The sequence below is a fragment of the Salmo trutta genome, chromosome 38, assembly GCF_901001165.1.
Source record: "Salmo trutta chromosome 38, fSalTru1.1, whole genome shotgun sequence".
In the NCBI taxonomy this organism is placed as follows: Eukaryota; Metazoa; Chordata; class Actinopteri; order Salmoniformes; family Salmonidae; genus Salmo; species Salmo trutta.
The window spans coordinates 26,759,798-26,767,062 of NC_042994.1; the positions used below are offsets into that span (position 1 = coordinate 26,759,798).

The 7,265-nt window shown below is 39.8% G+C and overlaps 1 non-coding gene across 1 annotated transcript; it reads left to right on the plus strand.

The window, feature by feature from the left end:
• The first annotated feature begins 1,710 nt into the window (after positions 1 to 1,710).
• trnal-aag (transfer RNA leucine (anticodon AAG)) lies at positions 1,711 to 1,792 on the plus strand. Its single transcript has one exon. It is a non-coding gene; the product is annotated as a tRNA-Leu (tRNA).
• Positions 1,793 to 7,265: the final 5,473 nt, after the last annotated feature.

Consider the following 7,265-nt stretch of genomic DNA (forward strand, 5'->3'; position numbering starts at 1 on the left):
TAGTATACCCCTCAGAGTTAAACAGGCTGTTGGGTTCTGATGGGAAATTAAAGTTGAGCAGGTGTTCATAATGTTTTGTACACTCAGTATATTTTGGGTTCAGATGGGGTATGACCGTTGAACTAAGGTCGTTGGGCATTTAGGAGATATATTCTTCAAGAATCAATGGCTACAACTCTCTCTTATGTGTCATCAGTTTCTTGGACTTCTCCTCTGCTTTTAAACTGTTAAGATGTGAAGTTGTGGACTGGTTGCGAGTGACATTTTGGGTGTACAAAGCGCTCAGTGAATTTCATAAGTTCCCGTACCTTATTATGGCAGAAAGCCCCATCTGTCAGCTCTCTGTTTCCACTCTCTAAGTGGAGCTGACTTGAACTGGCAGGTTTCACACCCCACATTTACATAGGGAGTAACGTGTCACATTTTCTGGCCTATCCAGAAAAATGATAAATGTTCTCTTCCTCTGAGAGAGTGAGGCCAGCTTGGGAGACAGCTCCCAGTGTGGAAAGATGTTTACCCGCTGACTAAACTAAATTAATTTAATTTAGATGTAAATGAACAATAAAGTATGAATCATTTAAAAGTTAAAAAAATATATATACCAATCGCAGATTGCCCCTTTAACAATTCCTACAGTACTGAACAATATATCAGAGTGCAGAACTTCAGTAGAATGCCCCTTTAAAAGCACACATTAGCCTAGTTCAATAACTGCAGAGTTTTTTTAAGACAGTACTCACTGGTGTTAATCAGATCTTCTGTCTCCTCCTCTTTCACTCCCAGAACGTCTTCTACCTTCTCTTTTATTGAGATAGACTCCTCTTCCTCCCAAAAAGGTTCCTCTTTCACTCTAACAGCTGCCTCTTCCTCCTTTTTCATTCTGAAAGCTTCTACCTCCTCTTCCACTCCTAAAGTTTCATTCTCTTCTTTCACTATAACAGCCTCCTCTTCCTCCTTTTTAATTCTGAAAGCTTCTACCTCCTCTTTTTCCACTGTGACAGCCTCTACCCCCTCCACTCCAAAATGCTCCTCCTCTTCTTTCAATGTGATAGCCTCCCCTTCCTCCTTTTTAATTCTGAAAGCTTCTTCCTCTCCTTTCACTGTAATGTCATCCTCTTTTACGACAATGTTCAGCCCCAGAGCATCTTTCTGTTTCCAGCAGACCTCCTCTTCTTTCTCTGGGGAGAAGTAGCTGAGTGAGCTCATGGTCGGGGATATTAGTTAGCTAGCATTAGCTGGTTAGCATAAGCGACTAGCCTAGAGCCGGGCTCAGTATCAATCTTAACAGGGTTAACACATTTAACATGCAAATTATGTTAAAATTAAGCAGTTGATACGTTAACATGATTGTGTTTAAAACACCGAGACAAATATACACAAGAATGGTCTAAAGAGCTTCAAAATGTCGGTTTCATGTTGCCTAGCAAGCTATCGAGGTGGATGAATAAGCAGCCGTGTTGCCCTTCTTAGCATCCCGTCCACTAGATTATACGTCACGTAAGAATTGCTCACTTCGCCATCTGCTGTCTGAATTGGGTGACGCAAAGAGGATTCTGTCAATGTCATAACAAATCATTTCAATGTAAGGTTTTTCCACACTTCTTATATATACACACACCATCACCCTCTGCGGAATTGATAAAAACCGGAAACATTCGATTTTGATGGATATCATTATCTTCAATCATATTTCAGCTATTTAAGCTCATCGGTAGCGTGGCCGAGCGGTCTAAGGCGCTGGATTAAGGCTCCAGTCTCTTCGGAGGCGCGGGTTCGAATCCCGCCGCTGCCAGTTATTTTGGCTCTTGCTGTATCACAAACGGCCGTGATCGGAAGTCTCATAGGGCGGCTCACAAATTGGCCCATGTTTGCGGCCATTGTAAATAAGAATTGTTCTTAACTGACTTGCCTAGTTAAATACGGGGCTAAAATATATATATATATATATAGCATCAGAACCGACACCCATATTGTCCTCATTCTATCACAGCTGTTGATTCTCCAACTCTTTCTCCATCAGAACTGTTGCTTCACCAACCCTTTTCTCCATTTCGTCCGCACTACTCGCCTCCATTTCCTAAACTATGGATCCTCGTCATAGATTTATGTCTCGAAGGTGAATGTTGATCCAACACCTGCAGCTAATTCAAACCAGCTCACTGGGTACAGACGTCATTTCAACGTCGAGTTTTGATTTACATTTTGTTAAATTGTCAACTAATGTGAAATCAACATGAAATCAAGAAAACATTTCACCGTGTAATTGGATTGAAGTTGGGTGAAAATGCCTTATGTTAATAGTTTTTGCAAATCCAATCAGTTTTCCACGTTGATTTAACGTCTTCACATTTATTTGTATTCAAGTTTTTGTTGTTGAAATGACAAGAACCCATTTGTCAGCTGTGGAAGGCTTAAATACGCGTGACTGTTGCAAATGGACATCCTCGGAAAGTCGAATCCAAAGTCTTCAGCAATGCGTGGGCGAGTCAGTGCCACATTTTCATTTTTGCCGATATCAAGAAGTTATCCTGAAAAATCTAGGCTATGCGGCAAATAACGTAAAACATGTCGTCTTCCCTGACAAAAAAGATTGCAGTTTTGAAAGTGCAGTAAAAGTGCAGTAACTGCAGTCGACTGTGGTATTTTGGACGCAGTAATTACAGAATAGCTGCAGTGTACTACAATATTTATTTGATTGTACTAAATAAATGCGTTCTTTGGTTTCCATGACAATTAACTGTTTTCCTTCACTCATATTGATAAAGACAATTTTATTAAAAGGCATCTGTGCTGCATGTGTGAAGTGGCATCCTGTCATTTGCCCACAACATGTTTAGTTTGTATTTGCAAAACAATGATTTGAATGTTAGTATTTTTCAATAAAACATATCTGATAAATAAAAAAAATGTGTCTGTCATCTGCCTAGTCACTTTTACCCCTACCGACATGTACATATTACCTCTTCTACCTCGTACCCTTGCACATTGACTCGGTACGGGTACTTCTTGTATATAACCTCCTTATTGTTATTTTGTGTTACTATTTCCTTGTTTTCTTTTTAACTCCTCATTGTTGGGAAAGGGCTCATAAGTAAGCATTTCAGGGTAAAGTCTACACCTGTTGCATTCACTGTATGTGCGAAATATAATTTGATTGGATTTAAAATACAGTGCACATGTGGAAAATATTAATGTGAGCCAGTTTGCCACAGCAGGAAAATAATCCTAAAACAAAAGGAAATGTGAATTATTATGCTGATTATAATTAATGACATTTTTTTGTAGGGATTGATGCATTTTACGTTAGGGCAAATTAAGTCTAAAATGTTTAAGTGGAAATTACAAACTTTGGAAGCCTTTTTAAACTGTGAATAAACTACAAGTTTGAATTTACTGCTGCACAGGAAGAGTGATAAAACTAAGATCTACGCAATCTTTGCTAGAGGAAAAACTTTTTACACACTGGGAGCATTGGAAAGGTTTATCGCCTGTGTGTGTCCTCTCATGTCGTTTCAGGTCCCCTAACTGGTTAAAACCCTTTCCACAGTGGAAGCAGTGGCGTCCTCTTGCTGGTTTGGACGTCTCTGGTTCCTCTGAGTCTGGTCTTTCTCCTGCCAAAGACAGAGTGTTTATTTAAATAGAGATCTGAATGAAACCTCCACAACTCTCTTGCTAGGAGGTAGAATCTAAATCAGATCCCTCAACCTGAGGCCAGTTTACAAAAATGACTAATTTAAAAAGAACCTTGGTGTAATTTGAAAAACAAAAGATGTAGAGTTCCAACTAGAATCTTGCTCTCATGGAATGTCATGTTACAGGCTGAGCAGAGCTCTATAATAATAGATAATGTCATGTTACAGGCTGAGCAGAGCGCTATAATAATAGATAATGTCATGTTACAGGCTGAACAGAGCTCTATAATAATAGATAATGTCATGTTACAGGCTGAGCAGAGCTCTATAATAATAGATAATGTCATGTTTACAGGCTGAGCAGAGCTCTATAATAATAGATAATGTCATGTTACAGGCTGAGCAGAGCTCTATAATAATAGATAATGTCATGTTACAGGCTGAGCAGAGCTCTATAATAATAGATAATGTCATGTTACAGGCTGAGCAGAGCTCTATAATAATAGATAATGTCATGTTACAGGCTGAACAGAGCTCTATAATAATAGATAATGTCATGTTACAGGCTGAGCAGAGCTCTATAATAATAGATAATGTCATATTACAGGCTGAGCAGAGCTCTATAATAATAGATAATGTCATGTTTTTAGACTGAGCAGAGCTCTATAATAATAGATAATGTCATGTTACAGGCTGAGCAGAGCTCTATAATAATAGACAATGTCATGTTACAGGCTGAGCAGAGCTCTATAATAATAGATAATGTCATGTTTTTAGACTGAGCAGAGCTCTATAATAATAGATAATGTCATGTTACAGGCTGAGCAGAGCTCTATAATAATAGATAATGTCATGTTACAGGCTGAGCAGAGCTCTATAATAATAGATAATGTCATGTTTATAGGCTGAGCAGAGCTCTATAATAATAGATAATGTCATGTTTATAGGCTGAGCAGAGCTCTATAATAATAGATAATGTCATGTTTTTAGGCTGAACAGAGCTCTATATTAATAGATAATGTCATGTTACAGGCTGAGCAGAGCTCTATAATAATAGATAATGTCATGTTTTTAGGCTGAGCAGAGCTCTATAATAATAGATAATGTCATGTTTTTAGGCTGAGCAGAGCTCTATAATAATAGATAATGTCATGTTTTTAGGCTGAACAGAGCTCTATAATAATAGATAATGTCATGTTTTAAGGCTGAACAGAGTTCTGTAGTAATAGATAATGTCATGTCTTTAGGCTGAACAGAGCTCTATAATAATAATGTCATGTTACAGGCTGAGCAGAGCTCTATAATAATAGATAATGTCATGTTTTTAGGCTGAGCAGAGCTCTATAATAATAGATAATGTCATGTTTTTAGGCTGAGCAGAGCACTACAATAATAGATATTGAGGACTGCAGTATTTCAATCAATGTCATAGGCTGCATTTGATCCATTGGTAATAATGTTTTGTTGGTGGCCCACTCTTTGATGGTAAACATCTTACACTGTGGCTTTAAAGGGATACTGCGAGATTCTGGTACCTCGTGTTAGCACATTGACTCACCTGTGTGGAAGCACCTGCTTTCAATATATACTGAACACAAATATAAACGCAACATGTAACAATTTCAAATATTTTACAGATTTACAGTTCATAGAAGGAAATCAGTCAATTTAAATAAATGTATTAGGCCCTAATCTATGGATTTCACATGACTGGTCAGGGGCGCAGCCATGGGTGGGCCTGGGAGGGCATAGGCCCACCCACTGGGGAGCCAGGCCCAGCCAATCAGAATGGGTTTTTCCCCACAAAAGGGCTTTCCTGCAGGAGTAGCCAGATGTGGAGGTCCTTCCTGGCCATAAGCAAACAAGAAAATGCTCATCCAGAAGCGGCGCTCCAAGTGGCCAGTGACTTTAATGCAGGCAAACTTAAATCTGTTTTACCTCATTTCTACCAGCATGTCACATGTGCAACCAGAGGAAAAATAACTCTGGACCACCTATACTCCACACACAGAGACACATACAAAGCTCTCCCTCACCCTCCATTTGGCAAATCCTGACCATAATTCTATTCTCCTGATTCCTGCTTACAAGCAAAAACTAAAGCAGGAAGTACAAGTGGAAGTGGTCAGATGACGCGGATGCTATGCTACAGGACTGTTTTGCTGGCAGAGACTGGAATAAGTTCCGGGATTCATTCAATGGCACTGAGGAGTATACCACCTCAGTCATAAGAAATCCTGCTATTCCCTCAGACGAACCATCAAACAGGCAAAGCGTCAATACAGGATTAAGACTGAATCCTACTAAACCGGCTCTGACGCTCGTCGGATGTGGCAGGGCTTGCAAGCTGCTTCCCAGTGATGCGAGCCTACCAGATGAGCTAAACGTCTTTTAAGCTCACTTCAAAGCATGCATGAGAGCACCAGCTGTTCCGGACGACTGTGTGATCACGCTCTCCTTAGCCGATGTGAGCAAGACCTTTAAACAGGTCAACATTCACATGGCCGCGAGGCCAGACAGATTACCAGGTCGTGTACTCTGCGCATGCGCGGACCACCTGGCAAGGGTTTTACTGAAATGTTCAACATCTCCCTGACTGAGTCTGTAATGCCTACATGTTTCACGCAGACCACCATAGTCCCTGTGCCCATGAAGGCGAAGGTAACCTGCCTAAATGACTACCGCTCCGTAGCACTCACGTCTGTAGCCATGCTGATCCTCAACACGGGGGCCCCTCTAAAACAGAAAATTAACTAAATTCAATTGATATCAATCAACATAAGAATATGTTGAAGGCTAGCTCTATTGGGTGCAGATGACTGAACGGCAAATTGTTGTGTCTGTGTCTGCAGGTATACAGACGAGGAGGCATACAAAGGTATGTCAATTGGTATTGGTATGTTATGCAGATCACATTTACCATCTTCCACCCTAACCTCTTCATTGAATATCCCATAGGCCTCTACATTATGGACAAGGTACAGTACAAGTCAAATGTTTGGACACACCTACTCATTCAATAATTGTTACTATTCTCTACATTGTAGAATAGTGAAGACATCAAAACTGAAAAAACACATATGGAATTATGTAGTAACCAAAACTGTTAAACAAATCAAAATAGATTTTAGATTTTAGATTCTTCAAAATTACCCACCCTTTGCCTTGACGACAGCTTTGCACACTCTTCGCATTCTCAAATCAAATTTTATTGGTCACATACCCATGGTTAGCAGATGTTATTGCGAGTGTAGCGAAATGCTTGTAGTGTAGCGAAATGCTTGTGACATGAGCCTTCTCTCAATCAGCTTCATGATGTAGTCACCTGGAATGCATTTCAAATAACAGGTGTGCCTTGTTAAAAGATACTTTGTGGAATTTATTTTCTTCTTAATGGATTTGAGCCAATCAGCTAACACACCTGACTCCAATAATCAACTAATCATGATCTTCAGTTTAAAATGAAATGAGTTTTAATCAGGTGTGTTTGCTGGGGATGGGGGAAAAGTGTGACACCAATCAGGCCCTCGAGGATTGGAATTGCCCAAGCCTGTAATCTAGCAGAACAACCAAACTCTACAGTAGGACACATCAGACCTTTGATCTAGAACAACCAAGCCCTAAAGTAGGATA